Below are 26506 nucleotides of genomic sequence, written 5' to 3' on the forward strand. Positions count from 1 at the left end.
TAGGGGAAGAGCTTAAATTGAAGAAAAGCTTCTGGTGGGTACCATATGACCCAAATGGCTTGATAAGTGAAAGAAAAGTAAAAAACTGGTTGTCTGCTTATAATCATCATAGGATCCCTGAGGTAGAACAATATGCCAATCAGGATGAATGGATAGAGGGTACCTTAGTAGAAGAACTTACTCAGCAAAAAATAATGGAACAAGCTATGAAAGATTTAGAAAAGACCCTTGACCTGAACTCTTTTAGACAGGTATCTTTCAAGCTGCCTCAGCAAACGGGAGTGGGTACATCTTCTGCTGGGACTTCACAGCAACCCATACAAGGGGCCAGCATACCAATTTCAAGTTCTTCAAAGGGCAAGGAAGTGGCAGGCACAGAGCAGCAAGAAATGACAGATCAGCAGGAGGAAATTCCTCCAGTACAAACCAAAGCACTAGAGATACCAACACTACAGACTCCTCTTAATGAGGAAAAAGGCAAGAAAAGGGACAAAGAAGAGGCCACACCCATCAGTGGACCTGCAGAATAGCCAGGTGCTAAGAGGCAAAGACTCAACCCTCTATCTGAAGAGGAAATCATTGAAGAAACATTAGAAAGCCTAAGAAGTGAGAGGGAAACCAGCCCACAGACCTCCCCAGTAATTGATACATCAACCAACTCACACAGGCAGGAGCTGGAAAGGCAGCATAGTGTGGAAGTTTCATCCACAAGGTCACCAAGCAAGTAGACCTCTGATGTCAAAAGAACATTCACAGAAATAGAGGCTAGGAATGATCCATTGAGGCTGCAAATTTATCACCAATATCTCAAGATGGCTCCCATAAAACAGCAAAGATTGATGTCGCATATGATATAAAAGAGGGAAAAATGATCATGAGCTACTTCAAACCCAAGGTACAGCAACCACAATCGACAACTGATTATATAAGGACAAATCTGGAGGTCTTGGCCAAGGACATTCACCCAATAGATCAGATTGAGCTGCACAAACAGACAGGAGAAATGGTATATTCTACACTAGCTGACAAGGCAATGTTGGCTCATAAATTGCAAAATTCATTGGAGAACACCTCTGCTCAGCTAGAGTTAGAGAAAGCTTCCTCTCTGGCAAAGGACAACAGGATTAAATCCTTGGAAGATATTATCATTGAGATAGGACATGATCCCAAAGATGCCAAAGGCATAAAAGCATTAATAAGGAAGAAGGAAGAGGACATTGCTACCCTCAGAAAGCAACTCAAAATGCCTCCTTCTATGCATCCACAGACAGCAGATGTTGTGCAGAAGAAATCCGAGGAGGATATGATGGACTTGCTCATGAGGTTAAATGAAAGATTAACTGAGACAGAGCAGGAATTGGAGAAAGCGTTACAAGAAAAGTAGGGAGTATCGACCTCCCAGCCACCTCAAGTGACTCCAACGGCCGCAACTGCCCCTCCCACAGTTACAACTGCAGTGCATTGTCCCAGCATCAACTGCAGAAATCATCACAGGAGCAACATCAACAACAACAGCACCAGGCAACAGTACAGCCATGACCACAGAGTAGTTAATCAAAGCCATGGAGGAGTTAAAACTCCAAGTATCTAAATTAAAGCAAGTCAAAGAAAAACTGGCTAAGATTGAGTAGAACTATGATAAATCTAAAATGACTGTGGCAGAAAAGACAAGAGAAGTCAAAGCATTGGAAAATAAGGTAAGATCTTTAGAAGAAGATCTCTCTGTGCATAAGCCTCTGGCAGAAATCAGAGGAATCCTGTGGAGCAACATCATTAAATCATTTAGTGGTATATGGAGGTCTATTTAGATCATTTATGAACAAATTGATTTGATAAAAGTATCCCAAGTGGAAGTTCAGAAAACAAGAGCTGTATTGGGGCAAATGCCTAAGCAAGCTAATAGGCTAATCAATTTTTTGAATAACAAAACCAGCGGAGAACTAGCAGCACTAGATATCAGAGACATAATAGGTACCATTTTGGATGTCAAGAGAGTTGTAACCATGAGAACTCTAATGCAAAACTTGGACAGAAGATGCCAGGACATGCAGGTAGAAATAGACTCTTTTATAGACAAATTTACAGTCTTGAATCAAAAGGGTTTGCCAAGTCCTGTGGGAGATAATGATCATTTGATGAAGCACAAGGACTATATACACAAATTAAATACATTTTCTGTCAATCAAGCCAGTGCATCTTCAAGTACTTCAATAGAAAAGGCACTTCCATCTGGCCAGTCCCTGTATGACATCGTGGAAAATCTTTTTTACATAGAGCATGAGGTGAAGCATCTGTTCACCACCCCACCTAATTTCTTCAGGTACACAGAGACTGATGAGACTTTAAGGAGGCTACAGAGACATCAAATACCAAGACCAGAGTGGTGGCAAAGCATGTTAGAAATCCTGTAGACTTATCATGGGTCAAACCTAAATTGTGCACCATCTGTTGTAAATGCGCAGAACAGAAAAGAACCATGGTCTTGCAGGTTAAATCGTATCACATCAACATTAAAGAAGGCCCAGGCATAGCAGACAATCAGTGCATAGGATCAGTGGAAAACAACTGCAAGACTGAATTACAACATCTACCTCCAGTACTTCTCTTTAATTCGGATCAACCAGCGCAGCATGAATTTATTGCATCATTTATTGGCTCCCTGTTTTCGAGACTGCCTGTCTCTATCAATGTAAATGAAACATTAATTGTCAACAGATATTTGTTTCTATCAGATATTTTGCACAATGTCTTAGCATTTTTGTATAAATACCCCCCCAGACAAGGTATTTGGGGTTGGTTGGTGGTGAAAGTTCATAGCTGTGACTGTAATACTGAACAATTTTTGGAATAAAAGGCTGTTGGAACCATTCGTTTTGCTCACTGGATGAAGATTTGATGCTAAGGACCATGTTGCAGAATTCTTGAATCATTTCATGGATCAATAAGTCTCTTCTAACTTGTGTTTCTATGTTTACTAATATCATCTATGTTTCATGATCCAGGTAATAGAGAAAAAGAATAACCCAGAATTTGCTTGTTTGCACTCTGTGTTCAATTTCTGTTATTATTAATGTTTTCTTCAAGAATTAGCATAAACAGTGAATTATTAATTGTTCCTGTTTCCCCTGGTTCTTTCATCTTGAATATTAGCTAAGGAATTCTTAATTGCTCCTTGGCAATAATCATCCATTTTCCCTCCATCAACATGATGAAGGATTCTTAATTTCCCTTCACCCATTGACTCCATTCCATCAGATTTCAGCCTATGAATTGCTCCATATTTGAATACCTTGCTCTATGATAAATCCTCTGATAATAGACCTAACCCAAGAAGCCATCTTCCTTTGACTCCACCATGCCCAATTGAATGAAATGGTTCAGATTCACCTCACTATTCTATCGACTCCCCATCCTCCATCCAAAACTCAAAACAAACATTTGCACTTCATAACTAGCCTAATACACCTCAAAACAAAGCCAAATTATAAAGAGAGAGCCCTCTCTGGATGCAGATTAGCTAGAATCTACTTCTAAAAGATTGGTCTGTGGTTACCTCGGCTATATTCCCTTTATTACAACTTTTGGGAACAACTTGAGTGATAACAGATTATTTAAATGGGCATTGCATCTATATGAACTATTGCACTTGATGTCTAACGATTCTTCCTTGTTTATGTGAGTGCGTCTTTACTAGATTAGTACTATTACTTCTCTTTTAGAGACTCACTTTTCCTCCTTCCAATGAAAGAACCTTGATAAATTTACAATCGAACATTCCACAAGGTACACTCTCTTGCTCATTCAAAATCACATGTGCACTACCCTCTCATGCTGATTGCAGAAGTCAAGGAAAATATCTAATTTAATGGAAATTGTGCCATATTTTCATATGGGACTCCTAAACCAAACAATGTGAGGCCTAATTGGGACCTCATATCAGGGAGATCCACTATATGTTGGTGAGTTCCAGCACTGTGAACACTCCATTATCACTAATCAGTGTGATAGGACCCACTCCCTTAATTTCAACAACACCTTTATCCTGACTTTGGGGCATACCATTGATTCCCTCTGCAACCCAAAAACGTTTTTTGATTTTATTTGTGTCCCATCCTCCATCAAGAATTTTTTTTGGAATGGTAGCAAGCCTGAGTCAACACATAGGAGTTGGGTGGTTTCCACCTAGTTCTTTTACCCCTATGGTCATGATTTCTACCATGGGTTAAATGTCTTCAAGGAACTTGTTGAAGGAATTTATGTTTGTCCCTATTCAATATGGGGGAAACAATTTTTTTTAAGGAACCTTTAATCCTTCGAGAAGTTAAATGTTAGGAGGAATGTCATTCATTGGAGGTATCCATTCCTTTGGGTGGGCTAAATTACCTAGGATAAATACCCCCCATAAAACCACTACGCCCATGATTTTTCATGCTTACAATAGTGCTTTTGTACTAATAGGTTTTCCTTCTAGTGTTGTGTATAATCCAATTAGAAGCCATTCTTTTCCGACTTCCTTTATCTCTGGGGGAAATCCCCCTAGGGGAAATAATCTTTTTATCAGGATGGTTAGTCTAGGCCCTCAATACTTTGGGTCTAGTCACCCCTTTAGTCAACCTTCACTCTCTAGAAACCATACTATGGGAGGACCATAAGGTCCATTTGGGGATCCTTATTTACCTTTAGAACTATTTAATTAACACCAAATTCCATTTTTAGCATCCATTGACTTCTCATATTTGGACAAGTTAACAAATGAACCCATATTCCACAACCCTAGGTGGCCTCCAATGCTTGTAAAATTACCATCTAATATTCCCAACTTTGAAGGAAATTCAGGAAAGAACCGAACCATGCATATCAATACCTATCATTTATGGTGTTATTCTAATTCCTTGATGGTTGATTCTATGAGGTTATGACTCTTCCAAGGATCCCAAACCATAGATGCCACAAAATCGTACATCATATTAGATAAGGAATCCTATACTAGCTATGATTCCTTGGCATGGACATTCTTGAATCACTTTTAGTTACCTTTGTGGAATGAGGTTGGAACCAATCTCTTTTCTAATTTCAAGCAAGACACCTCTACCCATATTTCTAATCACATACACGAGTGAAGGGAAATAAAATGATTGATTAGGACTAATATTCGTGACTAATTACTTAAATATTTTTATACTCAATCCTTGTTACCTCATATTACTAAGGATTTCTCTATATGTAGTGTGGCTACTTAGGAGAATGTCATTTTACATGCCCAATATCTTGACTTGATCTACTCTCAGTTGGGCACTTTATATGAAATTATACCTAACACTCCTCATCCTTCGACTAATACATAAAAATATAAACTACAAACATATTTAAATAGTGTTATTGGTTCCATATTTTTTGATGTTGTGAGATAGTTACATACTCAATTGGGAAATAATAATTACTTTAGAAGTCCCTACAACTACGCCTAGCCCTCAGCAAGTGATGTGTTCTGAGTAAACATTGAGATCCATATGATGCATTCCATGAAACCAAAAAATTATCAACATCCTCATAGGAAGAAGAATAAAAATAAGTAGAAAAAAACTTCTAAACCTGCTCAAGAGACCCAACAACCCCAACCCAATTTGGTCAAAAGTTAAAATTCCCTTGAAATATTTGTCAAGGGAATCATTTAACTCACAAGTTCCTAAGGATGGATGAGATTCATCAATTTCTTGTGCTTTTGGTTGCTACTCAATAACTGGTTATTTTCACACGTATGCTCCCCACCCAACCTAAACAAATGGTTGCCAAAATTATTCCAATTCTTCCTAAGGGCATGGGAGGACAAATTTTTCCTAGAGGATTTAAACTTATCATTATTTGAAATGAGCAACTCAACTTATCTATGAAATCTAAGTCTTAATAGAATCAAGATTCTAGTTATGCTTCTAAGGACCTTTTCATCCCCACTATGCCCAATGGAAATTTTACACTACACAATCCTTTGGAGCTAGGGTTTCACCCACCTAATGGTGTTATCAAAAATTTGACACGCAATCCAAATTTAAGGGTTCCCAAAAACTATAGTATTGTTGAGGATCTAGCCTAAGAATCCTATGCCACATCTACCTTGGAGGTTTTGCAAAGTTGTTCTATGCAAGGTTGATCATTGTTTACTGGTACTAGAGGGGATGATCCCTCTGAGCCAAATTTGATAACATTTGATGTTTATGCCAATCATTTTAGATTATCCCATCAGGTCACTATTATATATTAGTGTGCCTCCATAATCGAGATGTGTGCCACACTTTTGTGGATGAAGGATATTCCACCTCTATCATGGCCTCATCATGTTAGAGAGCTCTTAGTTCTATTGCATTTGTTACGTAAAGTACTATGATTCAAGATTTCAATGGTCATACTTTTCTTCCTCAAGGTGTTCTTCTAGAATTTTCCATAAAGTTAAGGAGCAAGATCCTTAATATTAATCTATACATTTTTGACACCCCATTATAATATAATTTTATCTTATGCATAGCTGGTTCTTTGCTATGATTTGTATCTTGTCATCAGTATTTTACATTCTTCATTTTCCCATGAGGGAAAGACCATCACTATTAATTAGCTTTATTATTGTATGTCATTGAATAAATTTAGCACTATGAACACTATTCTGCCATTTATTAGAGATAACCCTCTAACTTATGAGAGTGTTGACGTGGATTTTTAAAAAACCTATCGCTTATAGGCGCCTTTCTTATAACTCTACTTGATGTTCCTTTAACTTATATTTCTCCCATGCACATGACCTCTTATGTCACTAGTGGATCCCATTGGTCACTTGATCCTTGGGTGATGCCTTCTCCTTCAGAAGTCAATCTGTATGGTGAGAATATTCCTCTAAGTTTGGCTAATATTTCTTACCAAACAATCCATCCAACATCTGATGCCTCTGAGTTGGGTGAAATCTATGGTGAGTAACTTGATGAATATCATTTTCCCATCTAGGTTATTGACCATCCTCTTTCTCATGACTTCCTCAATGATGATATTCCTACAATGAAGCTATTATGGAGGTCCTATTTATTTCTAATTTTCCTTGGGAATAACTACATTATCATTCCTCTTTCCTTCCTAGGGTAGAAAATTTGGATGAGTCACCTAAAATCCTAGATTTCCATGGCCTTATTGAATGGTCCCAATCCCTCATCATGCTACATGATATTTTCTCGAAGTGGAACTTGGTGAATATATTAAAGACTATACCCATAAAAATTGCTATGAAACCAAGTGTCATGGAAAATATCATGATTTGTGTGGATTTTACTCCCTAAGAAACTAAAATTTACATTTCCCTCTTGAAAGAGTTTCGCGATGTTTTGACTTGGTATTACGAATAAATATCTAGGATTGACCCTCAGATTGTCAAACATGAGATTAAAATATATGACATAGATAAGCTAGTTAGGCAAAGGCTCATGCCAGTGAACGCTTGTAAAGAAACTATTATCAAAGAAGAGGTCCAAAAATTATTAGATGCTGGTTTTGTCTATCTGATACCCTTATCAGACTATTTTTCTAATCTTTTTTTGTTCAATAAGAAAGAAGGGACAATTAGGGTTTGTGTTAATTATAGGGATCTAAATTTGGCATGTCCAAAGGATAAAACAATGCAAACTTTGAAATGGGAACCCATACTGTTACCCGTTTTGTAGAGATAGCAAAAAAGTGACCTGATTTCGAAAAGGGGTTATGCAGAACACACGTGTTTTTTAAATCTTAGTTTTTGGCACTATAAATTTTTTTATGTACATTGCATTTTATAATGGTAGTGCTTTTTATGCTAATTTAAAAACGTGGTAATTCTGCACCAAACCCTTTTTTTAAAAGGTTTTTTTTAACTTTTTTAATTTTCTAATGTATGAAATGTAAATAATTATGTTGTAAACTTAATAATTTTTGAAGTGGTCTTTTTCTTCATATTTTCTTGTTTTTATTTTAATTTTTTTTTTTTTTGTAGTGAGGTTTTTATTATTTCACATATTTAAAGAAGAAGGTTAATATTTTGAATTTTCAATATTCTACGTAATTATACATTGTTAATTAATTTTTCAATCCACAAGAAATAATTGTTTCTAAAAACAATATTTTCTAACAATTGACATCAAAATAGCCATTTTTAACATAAATATAATTAAAAAACTACACATTTTGATAATTTTTTGCTACAATTGACATGCGCAAATCACAACTTTTATACAAAAATTTTAACTAAAAATAGTTAAATAATAATTTTTTTTACGAATTTCATGTCAAAAAAATAATAATAATCACCTTTTTTTTTCAAAAAATAATGGTTAACTTAAAAATTAATGCAAAAATCACATATTACAAATATTGAACGCATAACAACCTCAATTGAGTGTATATTCTTCTCATAAAATGTCAAAGTCAAAACATTGCAAGTATAACTACTTAATAGTTAAAAAAAATGAGCTTGATTTTCAAGCATAACTTAAATTTAATCAACAATGTCACGTAATCCAAACTCTTCGTCCTCTAGAGTTTCATCATTGTTTTCTTCCTCAATATTTTCTGCTTCCTTTTGCTCATTTTCGTCTTCTAATGGATCTTTCATGTCTGCCAATCTCCCAATGTATGTCTTTCCAAACATCCCATGTAATGGTGGTTGAGGTTCCTTTGCCTTTTTTGCCACACATGATTCACTAAAGTCCCCTTTCTTCAACCCAATTTCTTGCATTGCATCTAGAAGAAATTGAAGAGCATTAATTCTTTGTTGAATGAAATTGCATTGTAATGGATCTTTTTCAATTGCAATGCAATTTCTTCCTTTTTGAAGGCAGCATGCTAGTGTTGTACCTAGTTATCAAGCAAAAAAGAAATAATGAAGTAAATTAGTATAATGACATATTAATTAAAAAAATAACATATTTAAATTTAATTCTATATAATAAACCTTACCTGATCCAGAAAATAAATCCAGAACCCAATCTCGTTCATTTTAACATATGTCTATAAGATAGTTAATCAATAATTGTGGTTTTTGATAAATGTTAACTATCTCTCCTTTTGCTTCTTTGTCTTCAAATGTTAGTTTTCTCACAACAGCATCATAACTCAGTATTTGGCTATGACTCTTTCTGTCCACCTGATTAAAAATCATAGACATACAACTATCATATTTTGCCCAGCTATGAATATGAATGAACTCACAATCATTTATAAATACTTGATCGTCACGGTTAAGAAGATTTGACTTTTGCCTGCAACATGAAATAGTAAAAGTTCAATCAACTTGTACATAAATGAATTTTTCAACATTAATCAAATATATATTTTAAACGTCTTACCATGTAAGTTGCATCCTTGAATTTGTTTTCCCTTTGAAGCTTGACAATATCATTGCCAATTGTGTGTCTGAATGAAATGTCACAAATTTCCATAATGGTGATGACGTGACTTCTACAAATTCCGCAATCAGTTTACTAAAAGCTTGATAAGTATAAGGGTCACTATCATAGTCAATATTTGGAATATTGAAACCATGGGGAATATCTGCAATAACTAGGGCATACTCCCTTTTAGGTATGAGTTTAGCAAAGTCTTCATAGTCGCTTTGTATTACTTGATATTGAACAGTCTAGCCCATTCCAAATGAAATGAGTAAGAGTTAGATCAATTTCAACATTCTTAACACGTTGCTTCGTCAGCCTTTCGGTCTTTATTTTTTCAATAAAAGTTCTGAAGCTAGTTGGCGCTCCATTATCATCCTTCTTCATCTTTTATAAAATAAACAAATATATGTGTAAGTTAAAAATTAAAAATAGTACACAGATGAATAAAAACGAATGTGTAAATCAAGGTGCCTTTTTAAATGCAAGATACAAATATTTTAATGTTGATGTAGAACTTGAATCTAGATAGTTGCATACGACATCATCCCAACTATCTTCATTCAACAATCTAACCATTTGTTCTTGAATTTTCATGTAAACTTTGTGACTACATAGATAAAGTAACAAAAAGTCAATATAATGATATGTGTAACAAATACTACCAAGAACATCATGTTTTATTTAAAAGAAAATTATAATCTAGAAACAAATAAAAATAATTCAACAAACTTACTTTTGAAATTCCTCGGACATTTCCTCCAATGATAATTCCCCTAACTTCACACGAGATAATATTGTTTTGACAATTTTTTCATCTTTCACTCCTTGCATTGCTCTCCAAGGTGTGATAGTCATATCTTCTGGAAGCTGCTTCAAGTCAATACCTAATTTACTGCCGCCACATATTAATGGCTTAAACTTTTTAACCTTCTGGTTTTTAATGCCAATGTTTTCCCACATGCTAAAAATCTCATCAATCAAGTTCCAAACATCTCTAGTTCTAAATGCCAATTGGAAAATGTTATCAACACCTCTGAATATATCACTAGGAAGGTTGCATTTTCCACCTTTTGAATTGGGTTTCTCTTCAATTTGATAGCCTATTTCTATACAACATTCCCTTCGGAAATCTGCAGTAACATTTATCCTATCCCCATCACATTTTTCTTGAAATTCGCTATAAATAAATCTAACCCTTTGGATGAAAGTCATAGACATCCTATATTCATTATCTGAATTATGATCCCATGCCAATAACTTTGCCTTTGTATCAGATAAACCGGCATAAATGATACATTTCATTGTTTCAAAATGTTGGTTATTGGGATATTCCTCCATCAATTGTCTTTGATCTTCTACAGAATGGTTCCCCCAAAGCAAATAATAATTGTATTCAAAACATTTTGACTTATCAAATTCTTCTTTGTTGGGAACTTGAATTGGATCAACAAGAAGCACGTAATTAACCACATAAGCATATGGATTATACCTCATCAATGTCTTCAAGTTGTGAACATGCAGATGGTGTGGCTTTCTGACTTGATATTGACATTGTCCTTCATTTGCCTTATAGATTTGTCTGACATTAAGCTGAAATGTACAACCACCATCAATTAAGTTTTTCTTTGTCAAATTCTGTCCAATGGCATTTTGTTTTGTTTCGATAATGCCATCCTCTAAATTAGCTCCTGGTGTAATGATTTCTATGCTTTCTTTTGAAGTTTCACTAGGTTCTTGACTGCTGGTAATGACTACTTCAAAATCTTCAACTTTACTTTTCTTCGTCATAACATTCTTAATAGATTTATTTTTGGGTGTTGTTACTTTTGGTATTTTGCGGCTCTTCTCAGTTCCAATGTCATCTTCAATAATGGAAACATATGCTTCACTATTAGTTTCAACTTCATTGCCCTCAAAAGTAACTTGTTTACCCTTGCTAGATTTATCCACTAGAGGCCTTTTTTTTTTCTGATTCTTTGGATGTAGTTTTGTAGCATCATCAATTACTACATTTTGCTTGTTTTCCATATGTTCTTCTGACACTGAGTAAAAACTGCTGACAACTTTCATGATATCATGCTCTATGAAATGAATGCCTCCCAACCTAATTGAACAATTTTCAACAAAATTCTGCCAAACAAAATATCATATGTCAATAAAAATTAAAAAAATATAGCGAGACACTTTCAAGAAAACAAAATACAAATATAAATGACAATACTTACGATGTTTTGTTTCATCTCATTTATGATTTGTTTACACAACTTTGTATATACCTCTCTCATGTCATACAATGAATATGTTAGTTGATATTTAATCCTTTCATGTGACTTGGGAGCTTTTGTAAGTATGTAAACCAGTGTCTGGTATCGAACACATATCTATGACTCTTCCCATCAGCTCAAAAATTCCATTTTCATTTGGTATATCACTATATAGATATATGTTCACACTTTGGCTTTCTCTTTCTTTCACATACCATATTCTTGATGGAAATTTCACCTCTTTTGAATTCTTCCAGTTTGAAATCATCTTCTTATCATTTGAGGCACTTGAAAGATTTGTAGCCATGAGCTCAGGTGGAGTTCATTCATCAATATTTTTGAAGATGCACCTTTAAGTGTCTTTGGTCCAGACATATTCACAGAAATCTTCTTTGATGCCATTTTCCTGAAAAATAGAAACACAAATTAGTAAACAACGAAAACATATTAACTTAAATCCACAATGAAAATATATCCTAAATTTTTAATTTGTATAATCAGATAATTGAAATTAAAAAAATATTAACACTAAGAAATGGAAGAAGCCCACTGACACCACCCTGTCCATCCACGGAGTGGCGGGCGATTTCCCCACCCCTTACCCCGCACGCCCCCTACCCCTCTTCCCCCTCAACCGACCCACACCACCCCACCCCGCAATCAGATGGCCATCCAACCGCACCGTTACCCCCTTCCACACCTCCCCCCTACCCCCACGCCAACCCAACCCCCAACCACTTCCCCTCCACGCCCTATCCCCCCTACCAGCCCACAACCCCAATGCCACTTCACCTCCTTCCCCCTCTCCCCAACTCCCAACAGCCTACCCCCTTCCCCACAAACGAGGCACCCCACCCCGCAATAGGACGGCCACCCTAGCCGAACCTTACCTGCCCTTCCCTCTACCCCTTAACTCCCCCTCTCCCCTACCCCCTACCTCATCCCCCCTACCTGCCCCCCTACCTCACTCCCCTCAGACCGACCACTCATCCCCTCCTCTTCCCTTCCTCTCACCTCACCCTTCATCCCCCCCCTCTTCCTACCCCTCCTCCTCACTCCCCTTCCCCCTACTACCCACATCCACCCCTACCCCTTCTTCCCCCTCACTCTACCCCTCCCCTTCACCCCTCCCCCATACCTCACCCCTCATCCCCCTCACTCCCCTTTGCCCCCCTCTAACCCCCCCCCCACCCCTCACCACCTCCTCCCTCCCAACCTTCCCCCCCTTCTTACCCCTCGTTCCCCCTCACTCTACCCCCCCCCCCCCACCTCACCTTTCATCCCTCCCCCTCACTCCCCTTTCCCCCCCTCTACCTAGTGCTCCCCCCTCACCCCTCATTCCCCTTCACTCTACCCCCCCTCAACCATCCCGCCTCTCCCTCAGCCCTCCACCGTCCCTCCCCTCACCCCCCTTCCCCACTCCCCTCACCCCTCGGCCCTCCCCCCTCACCCTACCCCTAACTGCCCCCTCCTTCACCCCTTGGCCTCCTTCCCCCCTCGGCCACCCTATCCACCCCCCTTCCTCACCCCTTGAACCCCTTCCCCAACCCATCCCCTCACCCTACCCCTAACACCCGCCCCTCCAACCCCTCAGTCCCCCTAACCCATTGGTCCTCCCCTAACCAACCCCCCTCCTCCCCTCTCCCTCCCTAACCTGCCTCCCACAACCGCTCGACACCCCCCTAACCCCCCCCTCAACCTACCCGTAGCGCCCCCCCCCGCCCCCCCCCCCCCCCCAAACTCCTACCCCGTCACCCTACCCCTACTCCCCCCCCCCTTCACCCCTCGCCCCCCTACCCTAACCCCCCCAACCTCTACCCCTACCTTCTCCATCCCTCCCCTCCTCACCCCCCTACCCTAACCCCTCCCCCAACCCCAACCCCTACCCCTAACCCCCCCCCAACCCCTACCCCTACGCTCCCCATCCCCCCCCCTCACCCCTCGGCCTCCCCTTAACCCCCTCCCTCACCCTCACCCCCTACCCTAAAACCCCCCAACCGCTACCCCCTACCCTACCTTCCCCATCCCCCCCTCACCCCTCGCCCTGCTACCCTAACCCCCCCAAACCCCTACCCCTACCCCTACCCTCCCCATTCTCCCCACCCTCACCTCCCCCCAACCCCTCGCCCCCTACCCTAACACCCCCCAACCCCTACCCCTACCCTCCCCATCGCCCCCCCTCACCCCTTAACGCCCCCCTGCTCCACCTTAACCCCTCACCCCCCCCCCCCCCCCCCCCCCCCCCAACCTCCCCCCTCACCCCTCGACCCCCCTCTAATCTGCCCCCTCCCCCGCCCTCTCCCTCCCTCTCCCTCCCTCCCCCGCCCCTTCCTAGCCTCCCACCTCCCCCGCACACCCTCGCCTCCCGACCTCTGCCCCCTCGAACAACCACCCGGGCGCGCCGGCGGGCTGACGTGGTGGCACGGGGTGGGCGGCAGCGCCCCACCCCGCGCCATCCTGATGGCTCGCTAGACCACCCGGGGTGGCCGTCCGATTCCCGGAATCGGACGGCCACCCCAACCAAGATGGCGGTCTGTCGGGGTAGCATGGGGAGGGTAGCCGCGCCACTCCTCGCGCCACCCCAGTAGCCCGCTGGCCCACCTAGGGAGGCCGTCTGATTCCCAGAATCGGACAGCCACCCCGGGCGGGCCGGCGGGCCGTCGGGGTGGCGCGAGGTGGGGCACTACTGCCCACCCCACGCCACCCCGCTGGCCGACCTGGGGTGGCCATCTGATTCCCGGAATTAAGACTAACTGGACACTGTGGCATTCCATACTTTTGGAATTCCTCATCCCGCTCTTCATCAAAGCTGGTCTCATAGTCCTTAGAATTAGGACTAACTGGACACTGTGACACTCCATAATTTTGAAATTCATCATCATGCACTTCATCATTGCTGCTCTAATAGTCCTTAGAATTAGGACTAAGTGGACACTTTGACACTCCATTCTTTTCAAATTCGTTATCATGCTCTTCATCACTGCTACTCTCATAGTCCTTAGAATTAGGACTGAGTGGACACCATGACACTCCATTCTTTTGAACTTCACCATCTTGCTCTTCATCACTGTTGCTTTCATAGTCCATAGAATTAGGACTAAGTGGACACCATGAGACTCCATTCTTTTGAAATTTGTCATCAAGCTCATCATCACTACTGCTTTCATAGTCCTTCAAATTTGGACTAAGTGGAATTTGTTACTCTTTATTTATTTGAAATTATCCATCCCCTCTTTCATCAGTGCTGCTCTCATAGTCCTTAGGATCAGGACTAAGTGGAAGAATTGACTTTCTATTCATAGTGGAAGAATTCCCGCTATATTCATCCATATGAATAGAGTTGTTACGTGATGAAGATGTTGATGCTGTATAAATCGAAACTTCACTATCAGGGCAATCCATCCCTTTCAAATAGAAGATGTTGAATGATACAAATGAAGATTCTCCTAAAGATATTATATAGCTCAGAGAATGATTTTTTCCCTCCAAAAATTTCCCTCGCAAAAAATTTCGCGAAAATATTTCCCTCCAAAAATTTTCCAACCAAAAAATTTTGCGAAAATATTTCCCTCCTAAAAGTTTGTGAGATTTATTTCACTTCATTATTTTATTATTCAATTTAATGAAAAATGTTAACTTAATTTTTTTTAAGAAATAAATCATTAAAGTTAAAATTATAAACTACGACTTAATAGTTAAAGGGAAACTAAAAAGGAAGCGCTCTGCAACTCAAACCCTAATGGCGGCAAAGCGGTGAAAACTCAAGGAAGTCGGGACGAAAGTGTGGACAACCGACGCAGTCTAGTCCAGCAGAACTGTCAGTGGCCAAAGCGAAAAGGAATGCCAGAAAATGTCAGGAGGGGAGAGATCCCCTCCTACTGAGAAGTGGCGGTAGGAGACAGACAAAGCAACCAGGAGTCAGAGGAACGGAAGAGCACGGGGTCGGTGCTAGGAGTGGCCTGGAAATCAGGCCGCAGAGGAAAGTGCCTGCCATGTACAATAGAGAAACCCAGATATGTGATCCCAGCGAACACGCTGGAAAAGTATTGAAGTTACATGAGGGACCATGCGCTTATCTGCAAGTTTGTCGGAGTCTGGCTGTCGGAAAGGGACCTCACCAAGTGGATACAGCAGAAATAGCAGCCTCAAGGCCACATCGAGCTCAAGCTGGGAGTGAAAGGCTTCTTTACGGTAATCTTCTTTAACTTGAAAGATAGAGAATGGGTTTTTGATAATGGCCCATATTTTTATAATAATGCCGGTCTGTTCTTGCGTTTCTGGGAAGACTGTTATAACCCAAACAAAGAAACCTTTCTGGCTGCTCCTATCTGGGTCGGTCTATTTGGGCTCCCCACAAACTTCTGGGACCCGGATATCCTGAAAGGAATAGGCAACTCAATAGGAAGCTTCGTGAAAATAGAAGATACTACAAAGAAAGGTAGATACACCTCGTATGCCAGGATTTGTGTCCCCATGAACCTAACAAACCCCATCCCCGACACTATAGAGCTTGAATACCACGAAAAGATCTGGTAGCAAAGCATAGACTATGAACATATTCCATTTAGGTGTCGTAGATGCCATACCCATGGCCATCAAGCAAAGGAATGCCAAATAAACCGGGAGGAAGAAGAAATCAGAGGACCCCAAAGAAACAAGAGAGAGTCGGATCAGGAGGAATTCCAAGAGGTGAGAAACAAAAAGAAAGCCAACAAGGAAACCCCCCAGAAAGATACGAAAGGCAAACAACCTGACACAGCGAAACCAAACAGTTTCGCTATACTCTAGGCAGAAGAGGATGAGGAAGATCAGCACATGGAACATCAAGAGGATAAAGGATTAGACTACAGTGAAACTAGTGAAAGGATCCTAGCTAAAAGAAAGGCCCCGAGTGAGACACAAGAACAGGAGAAGGAAACAGAGGAACAAATGGATCAGATGGAGACAGACCAGGAATCCAGTAGGGAGGACCTAAGCCAGGAAGAGGAAGTGTTGGAAAATCTGCTGCATGAATGGAAGAACCTGGATGAGAGGTTTATCCCCGAAGATCAAAAGAAGCTGTATACTGAAACCTTCCAACAATACAAAACCAAATTAGAAAAAGGCAAAGCCCCAACAGCAGAAAACCAAGAGACTCAAAAAGAAACCAGATTAGATCAGACTGGTCAAAATAAAGGGGGAAGAAAAAGAGGAAGAAGAAACATCAAGGAAACCATACAACTCATGGGAGAAACCCTAGTCAACACTGGAAAAGTAGTCCCGCTATCAGCGGTGTTCCAAACCCTCTCTCAAGTTAATCAATGATTTTGACCTCATGGAATATCAGAGGCTTAAATAGTAAAGGAAAACAGAGACATCTGGCAGCACGACTCAAACAAGACAAACCTCAGATCATGCTTCTCCAAGAAACCAAAATCCCAGGACAGAAAATGGAGGAAATCCTAAATAAAATAAAACCAAGATATGAACATGTCACTATAGACCCCAAAGGCAGTGCAGGAGGAATAGCTATCCTCTGGAACCCAGCTGAAGTCCTCGCTAACTGGTGGATAGGAATGCTAAGAATCCTCACCGAGCGATTCAGACTAATAGGACAAAGTGAATGGGTTGCAATCTCAGCTGTATATGGGCCCCACATCTGAGCAGATAGAGACCTGTTCCTCACTCAACTGACTAAGCTCTGAAGTTTACACCAGGAACAGAGATGGATCCTGGCTGGAGACTTCAACTTAATTTCTTCTCGAGAAGAGAAAAAAGGTGGAATAAGGAGGGAAGACAAAATGGAAAGATTTAGAGAAGTGGAGACAGAATTAAGAGTAGTGGATATCCCAACCATCAACGGAAAATTCACATGGAACAATAGAAGAGGCAGTTCCAAACAGATTGCTTCAAGACTGGACAGATTCCTCACACATAATTGAGTTGGATATCTTCTATGAAGCCTCTATCATACCCTCAACAGGGTCGGATCACTGGCCAATAAAGCTGGAAATAGCCTTAAATAATCAGAGCAAAAGGAGACCCTTCCGGTTCGAGTCCTTTTGGCTCCGAGCCCCTGACTTCCTAGACAAAGTAAGAGGCTGGTGGCAGGACAGAAAAAGTGGAAAGGAGGGCCTCAGCAAAATGCGCTCATTTCAGCAAAGGCTCAAAGAAATTAAAAGCAAAATTAAAAAGTGGAACAAGGAAGAATTTGGCAATATCCGGCAGGAGCAGGGCAAACTCCAAGCCAGAATGGAAAGAATCCAACAGCAAATCATCTTGGAAGGGCGAAGTCAGGCTCTGGCAGAGGAGGAAGGTAGAGTAATCACCCAATTAGAGGAAAGGAGAAAACAGGAGGAAATCCTGTGGAAACAAAAATCCCGAATCCAATGGCTCAAAGAAGGAGACAAAAACTCCAAATTCTTCCACAAAGCCATGATAAATCACCGCCAACACAACATAATTTTCTCCTTGAAAGACAAGGAAGGAAACAGAGTGACTCAGCAAGATGAAATTGAACATCTTTTGGTGGAGCATTTCAAAGGTATTCTCTCTGAACCTAATATCAACAGAGCCGAGGACATAGACAAAATCAGCCACCATATTCCCAAGAAAGTCTCTAGAGATCAAAACCTGGCCCTTCTTCGGATAATCTCCAAGGATGAACTGGAGGAAGCAATAAACAAAATGGCTAAAAATAAGGCCCCAGGACCTGATGGCTTCACCATAGAATTTTATCAGGCCACTTGGAGCTTCATGGGAAATGATCTACTTGATCTAGTGGAGGAATCCAGATGCTCCAAATGCATGCACCAAGGTTTGAATGCCACCTTCCTGGCATTAATTCCAAAGTCTGGCTGCTCAGATGAACCGCAGGGTTTCAGGCCCATCTCCCTATGTAATGTGGTTTACAAAATTCTTGCAACTATCATTGTCAATAGGCTTAAGCCTATCCTGCCGGATCTCATTGCCCCAGAGAAAACTGGCTTTGTCTAAGGAAAGCAGATCACTGATGGCATTATAGTTGCCCAGGAAGTGATCCATTCCCTGAAAAGCTCTCGAGCCCCAGGCATGCTTATCAAACTGGATCTGGCCAAGGCATTTGACAGGCTAAGCTGGACCTATCTGGAAGGTATCCTAAAAGCCTATGGATTTGATCAACGATGGATAAAATGGATCCTGTCTATGGTTAGCTCCCTCGTCCTGTCAATTCTCCTAAACGGCTCCCCCTCTGAAGCTTTCACTCCATCCCGTGGGCTAAGGCAGGGCGACCCCCTGTCTCCTTTCCTCTTCATCCTGGCTGCAGATGGCCTAGGCAGACTGGTTAAGGCTCAGGTTTCCAAGGAACAGATAAAAGGCCTACGCATCTATGGAGAAGATATTCCGATCTCCCACCAGCAATTTTTGGATGACGTAATGCTTTACGGTCAGGCCAACCTAAAGGAGGCCCAAAGAATTATCAAATCCCTATCTCAATTTAACAGAGCCTCCGGGATGGAAATTAATAAAGATAAATCGGAAGTGTTCTTCTTTAACACCTCCTTGGAAGTCCAAAGGTTCCTGGCTCGTACTCTAGGCTTCAACAGAGGATCCTTCCCCTCCAAATACCTGGGAATCATGTTACATGAGCACCAATTCTGGTCAGCCAACTGGAATTTGCTAATCAAGAAAATCCGCAATAAAATGGAGAACTGGACCCACCGCTCACTAAATGCCCCAAGTCGGGTAACCTTATTGAAATCTGTTTTGCAGGCCATCCCAAATTACCAGCTCTCATGCCAAGCAATTCCTAAAGCTGCGAGCCAAAAGCTGGTCTCACTGTTCAAAAATTTCCTCTCGCAAGGGACTAGCAAAACTAGAAAGTGGGCCCTTATCTCATGGGAGTGGCTCTACTGGCACCCTAAAGATGGTGGTCTTGGACTTCATGACCCCTTCGTCCTCAATCAAGTAATGGGCGTGAAGCTCTGGTGGCGGTGGCTTCAGGGGGGCCCTGACCTGTGGAAGATACTCTGGGAAAGAAAATATGACGAGACAGGGGAAATTGAAGACAAACTGAGAAGCACGACAGAGACCAGAGGTTCTGCAATATGGAACCTGGCTAGAGGCAACAAGGATCTGATAAGGGAGCACAATTTCTAGGAAATCCGGGAAGGAGACAAAGCCAGATTCTGGGAGGAATCTTGGCAGCAAAGAGACTGTCTCATTCAAAAAGACAACCTCCATGCCATCCTTACCTTTTCGACCCAGGTAGGGGCTTCAACTGTCGGCAACTTCTGGAAGCCTGATGAGGCAGGATACTGGCGAAATTGGAAATTTAAAGAAGACTGGGCAGGAGCACCAGAAACCGACAGATGGCAGGATTACTATACAGAGATGGCTTCTCGGAAAATAGCAAAGAAAATAGGGTCTGACATTCTCAGGTGGGGAAAATGCATACAAGGAAATTTCACTACAGCAGAAGCCTACCACCTTCATAGCAACATCAACCTTCATCCGGAAAACAATCAATGGAAAAATCTCTGGGAAATTAAGCATTGGCCTAAAATTTCTTTCTTCATTTGGACAGTTCTACACGGTAGAGTGCTCACCTGGGACCAAATTCTGCGGAAAGGTAGCCAAGGCCCGTCCCGCTGCGCCCTTTGCCTCTCCCAAGAGGAAACCATGGAGCATTTGATGAACCGCTGCTCCGTCAGCTCCTCCGTGTGGAATAACCACCGAAATTTGTTTGAGCGGCAGCACCGTAACCAGCAAAATATCATAAGCACTATCATCAATTGGCCAAAAAAGCCTTACCTGAACCCGGTCGTTAACCGTGCCTGGCTCCTCTCCGCCGGATTCCTCCTATGGAATATCTAGAAAGCCCGGAATGGGGGCATTTTCAAAGCAGAAACCAGAACTACTGCAGTAATTTGGGAACAAGTCATCAGAAACTTCCGGGAAACAATCCTTTTGGAATGCTGGAAGGACGAAGACTGGAAAGTCTCGAATACGGAAGAAACCATCCTGGAAAAATTAGAGGTCAGATAGAGTATGGTAAACCGCGGGGATTCTCGAGCAGATAAGGCCAAAGAGGTGACTGAAAGCAACCAGTACAGATGCCCTCCACATGGATTCACAAAATTAAACTTCGACGGAGCTGCAAAGCACAACCCAGGCGAGGCCGGCATTGGCGGAGTCTTTAGAGACGCAGAGGGCAACACTCTCAGAACTTTCACGATGGACTGTGGAGAAGCTTCGAACAATGAAGCAGAGCTGCACACCCTGAAACGAGGACTCGAAATAGCTCTCGGGGAAAACTTTAAATGACTCCAAATTGAGGGGGACTCAAAGTTGGTAATTGACATGGTCAGAAAGCTCCAGCAGAAAATCCCAGCGGAAAGAATCAGCAAAAGCTGGAGAACCGCTTGGCTGGTAAGTGAAATTGGAAAGCTCATTCCAAAAATTGATTATCTCCTCCCGACCCACACCAGGTGCGCAGGTAACAAGCCGGCTGATTGGCTTGCGAATTGGGGTTGCCGGAACCGGGGCAAGGAAATTGATAGCGAGGGTCTACCACATTTGCATCAGGAGGAGAAAAACCAACTCCAACAACTGTTAAACGATGATGCAGGAGGGAAAAGCATGGGAAAAACGAACGGCCAAGACCAGGTGACACGCAGCGAAGGCGGAGATAATATTCATCAGAAAGGCTCAGATAGCTCCTACGTGGGAAAAGGTAGAGGGGTAAGGCAGGCACATGACAGGCAGGTGACAGGGCATGGCCATAATGGCCGAACAAATGGAGGGGACATGCGAGCTGAGGCATCATTAAAGAAAAATCTAGAACCAGCTCCAGAACTCGAGATAATGGGCAGGGGAAGGATGACAGGTGGCAACAAGAGTCAAGTTAGGCTATGGCAAGAGCAGTCGGACAGAGAAAGGAATGATGAAGCATGAAGTGGAAAGGACAATCCACGCCACTTTCCGAGATGAAAAAACCGGTTGGCATGATGGAAAAATAAATGGACAAGCAGAGGCCGGAATTTCTATAAGCCAAGTGGCGGCATGCTCGACACGACATCGAGTTAATAAACCTGAGAAAACAGATGGCAGGCTCATTCCGCTCGGCAAGAAGAATGACAAAGAACGGAAAGACGCCTGCTCACCTCTGCGACCAGCCCTCCTCATCGGCCTCAGCAAGAAAAGGTGGTATGTTTCCTTCTGTCCTCATCCCTCAGACATGTATGCTTGTTTCTCTGGTCTCTTGGTCTGGCTGGATATGCTTTGGCCCTATAAGTAGACCCCCTGTCGCTGCAATGTTAAGGCTCCCTCAGGCTCCTTCTGGTTTCTCCTTTCCCAGTCCCTGGATGGGGAATATTTGTTTTATGGTAGCGCTACATCCTGCTCCAAGAGTCAGGCAGTTTGGGGGGCTTCGCCGGGCTACGCCATGCTTTTGGAGGGTCCTAGCACCCCTGTTATTCTCTTCTCTCTGGATTTCTACCGTGGTTGGCTCCAATTCTGTTCCTCCCCTCCGCTGACCAAGGCCGTCTGGTCTCTTTGCTCTGTTGGTTGGGGGGTTCTCCGGACTCCTGTAAGAAGGTGGCGGGTCTTTAACCAACGTGAACATAATGGCACTGTTCTAATGTCATGTGAGAATACCCATGCTAAGCTCGTCGCCAAAATGGAACAGACCCCGACCAGGCTCTATATCTCTTACACTAACTCTCGGCTTTCTGCTATGACAGGTAGGCCCAGAGGAAAAATGGCTCCAAGAAGGACCACTTCTAAACAGAAGAAGGAAGCCGGCACCAGTAGTCACCCTAATAAAAGAGGCAGAAAGCCCGACTTCGACAAACTCCTTCACCTGATTGATGGGTACATGACTGGTATTTCTCCTGAGGTCCGCGCTCTCATCCATGAATGGGAACGCGAGCTGAGGGAAATAAGTGCGAACCAGGAGATTCCCCGTGAGGACTGGGCTATAATCTCCGACCCAAGCACTTCCAGAGGCAGAAACTCGTTATTCAATAGAACGTTACAATTCTACTGGATCATGAAGCATGTGGTTGGCAGGGCCATGGAGGTTAACCAAGCGGTGTGCGAAGAGGAAGATGAAGAACGCAAGCAAGCGGAGGAACTCCTCAAATGCCAACTGACGGAAGAATCAACCTCCATAAAGAACATTCTCTTAAAAGAACTTGCGGCGGTCCAAGTACAAGTTTCTAGAAACCATCTGCTACTAAAAAACATGGAGCAAAAGACATTGGAGCTCAAAAGGGCCATTCAGCAGAAGATCCTGAAACCGGGTGCCAACGACTCTAAGCCTACCCCAGTGAATCTGTCGGATGAAGATTAGTGGTGTGTTTTTTTTTTTTTTTTTTTTTTTTTTTTTTTTTTTTTTTTTTTTATGAAGAACTTGAACTATATCTGGGTACCTTTCTCTATTACAGTAGTTAGCCTCACTTTGAATAAGTAGAACAATGGTTATGATAGGAAGAAGGAGTTAAACATTTTTAAATTTTGGTCCGGCTTTCAGGCCAAAAGGCGGCGGTCTGGTTTCCCTCAGGCAAGCCAGCCACCCGAACTCTAGTTTAATTGTATTTTGATGTTTTATGGAATGAAGAATGCCTAACCTTACAAAAAAAATAAAATTATAAACTACAACTTCTACCTAAATTATTTTAATAGTCAAAGTATATAATATTTACTAAACAATTGAATGTTTTTTAAAATTTTTATAATACATTTTTAAACAAGTTAATCCCACATTCACCCCGCTATAAAACAATTCCATACTATTCGCTTTATCATATTTTCATTCATCGCCATAAAAAAATTAACATGTTAAAATTTATTAAAACTAATTAATCCCACATTCACCGTATGGTAAAACATCTCCATAGTTTCACCTATATATTCCATTATCACTATTACTCATGTTACATCAAGGTTTGTTGAGGTTCGTTAAAAGACTTGGAGCGAATTTGTGGAGTAGATACATTGGGATCAACAACATATTCAACGAAGAATTCCCGCAATTTAAAGGTCAGTTAAATTTTTTTCCTTGAAAAATCTCATATTAAATTAGTTTAACGAAGTAGATTTTTTTTTCTAAACTTAAAATTTTTTGTCAACCAAATTAAGAAATATTTCCGCCATGAGCATGGTGTGCCCAGGGCAACCCCATCCTGTAATCAACCAACCACTATATTTTCTTTTATAAACTTAAATTTTTTTGTTAACCAAATTAATAAATGTTTCCGACATGAGCATGGTGGGTCCAGGGTAACCCCATCTTGTAATCGGCCAGCCACCCAATCCCTCCGCACACCCTTCGGGGCCCCTCCCAAAACTCAGCAACCCCTTTCCCCCTCACACCTCAACCCCCCTTCCGCCCCACTTCCCTACCCAACACGACCCCGTCACCCCTACCCGGCCCCCCTATCTCACTCCCATGGAGCCACCCACCTGCCCCTCTACCTAATTACCCATCCCCTCCCCCTCACCTCACCTCACCCCTCGTTTCCTCGACTCCTATTCCCCGCTCCCCCAACTCACCCCTCGTTTCCCCCCGTCCCTACCCCTACCTCTCCCCCTCACCCCTCGTGCCACTCCTACCCCTACCCCTCACCCTTCCCCTCCTCCTCACCCCACCTTCCCCTGCTCCCCTCCTTTCGCTCCCCCTCACCATCCAACCTACCCTCACCCATCTCTCTACCCCCACCCCTCCTCACCTTTTGGTCACCCCGCCTACCCCCTCACCCTACCCATTTAACACCCCTCACCCCTCATCCCTGCCTCAACCCCCTCCCCCACAACCCCCCCCTCGACCTCATCCCCCGGCCATCTCCATAACCCCCCAACCCCTCGGCCCTCCCCCTACACCCATTGCTTCCTCCCACCACTAACCCCCCAACCACTCCCGCTCACCCCTCCCCTACCCCCGCCCTCACTCCTCGGGTGCCCCCCCCAAACCTACCCCTACCCCACCCTCACCCCTCGGCACTACCCCCTAACCCCCCCCCTAACCCTCGCCCTACCCCCCTAGTAACCCTACCCCTCTACCCCCCTGTAACCCTCCCCTTAACCCATAAACCCACCCCACCCACCTCCCCGTAACCGCCCCCCTACACCCCCCCCCCCCATAACCCCTACCTACCACCGTAACCGCCCCACCTGCCCCTGCCCCCCCCCCCGTAACTGCCCCACTCCTCCCCCCGTAACCCTCCGCCCCCCCTCCCCGTAACCCTCCGCCGCACCCTCCCTGTAACCTCCACCCTACCCACCCCCGTAACCTCCCCTGGCCCCTCCCTGTAACCTCCCCCCTACCCACCCCTGTAACCCCCACCGCCCCCTCCCCGTAACCCCCCAACCCGCCTTCCCCCGTAACCTTCCCAACCCCTCGAACGGCCACCCAGGCGCGTCGATGGGCCACCGGGGTGGCGCGGGGTGGGCGGCCGCGCCCCACCCCACACCACCCAGGCGGCCCACTAGCCCGCCCGGGGTGGCCGTCTGATTCCCGGAATCGGATGGCCACCCCGGGCAGGCCGACGGGCCGCTGGGGTGGTGCGGGGAGGGCGGCTGCATCAACAGCGATGAAGTGCATGATGATGAATTTCAAAAGTATGAGTGTCACAGTGTCTAGTTAGTCCTAATTCTAAGGACTATGAGAGCAGCTTTGATGAAGAGCAGGATGATGAATATCAAAAGTATGGAATGCCACAGTGTCTAGTTAGTCCTAATTCTAAGGACTATGAGGGGGTGGGGGAGGGTTACGGGGAGGGGGGTCGGAGGGTTATGGGAGGGGGGGCGGGTGGGGCACTTACGGGGGTGGGTACGGGTTACGAGGAGGAGGGGGGGGGGGTTACAGGGAGGGCCGGGGGCTGTTACAGGTTAGGGGGAGGGTTACGGGGGGGTAGAGGGGTAGGGTTACCTGGGGGGCGGGGGAGGGGGGGGTAGGGGGGCGGTTACGTGGGGGGGGGGGCAGGGTGGGGTTATGGGTTAGGGGGAGGGTTATGGGGGGGGGGGGGGTAGAGGGGTAGGGCGAGGGTTAGGGGGTAGTGCCGAGGGGTGAGGGTGGGGTAGGGGTAGGTTTGGGGGGGGGCACCCGAGGGGTGAGGGGGGGAGGGTAGGGGAGGGGTGAGGGGGAGCGATTGGGGGGTTAGTGGTGGGAGGAAGCAATGGATGTAGGGGGAGGGCCGAGGGGTTGGGGGGGGGTTATGGAGGTGGCCAGGGGGTGAGGTTAAGGGGGGGGGGGTTTGTGGGGGAGGGGGGTGAGACAGGGACGAGGGGTGAGGGGTGTTAAATGGGTAGGGTGACGGGGTAGATGGGGCAACCGAGGGGTGAGGAGGGGGGGGGTAGAGAGACGGGTGAGGGTAGGTTGGATGGTGAGGGGGAGCGAAAGGAGGGGGATGAGGGAAGGTGGGGTGAGGAGGAGAGGAAGGGTGAGGGGTAGGGGTAGGATGGCACGAGGGGTGAGGGGGAGAGGTAGGGGTAGGGACGGGTGGAAATGAGGGGTGAGGTGGGGGAGCAAGGAACAAGAGTCGAGGAAATGAGGGGTGAGGTGAGGTGAGGGGGAGGGGAAGGGGACTCGGGTAGAGGGGCAAGTGGGTGGCTCCAGGGGAGTGAGATAGGGGGGTCGGGTAGGGGTGACGGGGTTGTGTGGGGTAGGGAAGTGGGGCAGAAGGGGGGTTGAGGGGTGAGGGGGAAAGGGGTTGCTGAGTTTGGGGAGGGGCCCCGAAGGGTGTGCGGAGGGAGTGGGTGGCCGGTCGATTTCAAGATGGGGTTAACCTGGGCCCACCATGCTCACGTCGGAAATATTTATTAATTTGGTTGACAAAAAATTATAAGTTTATAAAAAAATCATGTTGTCGGTCAATTGCAGGA

The sequence above is a fragment of the Pinus tabuliformis genome, chromosome 9 (genome assembly GCF_031772625.1).
Source record: "Pinus tabuliformis cultivar Carrire ecotype Pingquan chromosome 9, CPIR1, whole genome shotgun sequence".
Classification (NCBI taxonomy): domain Eukaryota; kingdom Viridiplantae; phylum Streptophyta; class Pinopsida; order Pinales; family Pinaceae; genus Pinus; species Pinus tabuliformis.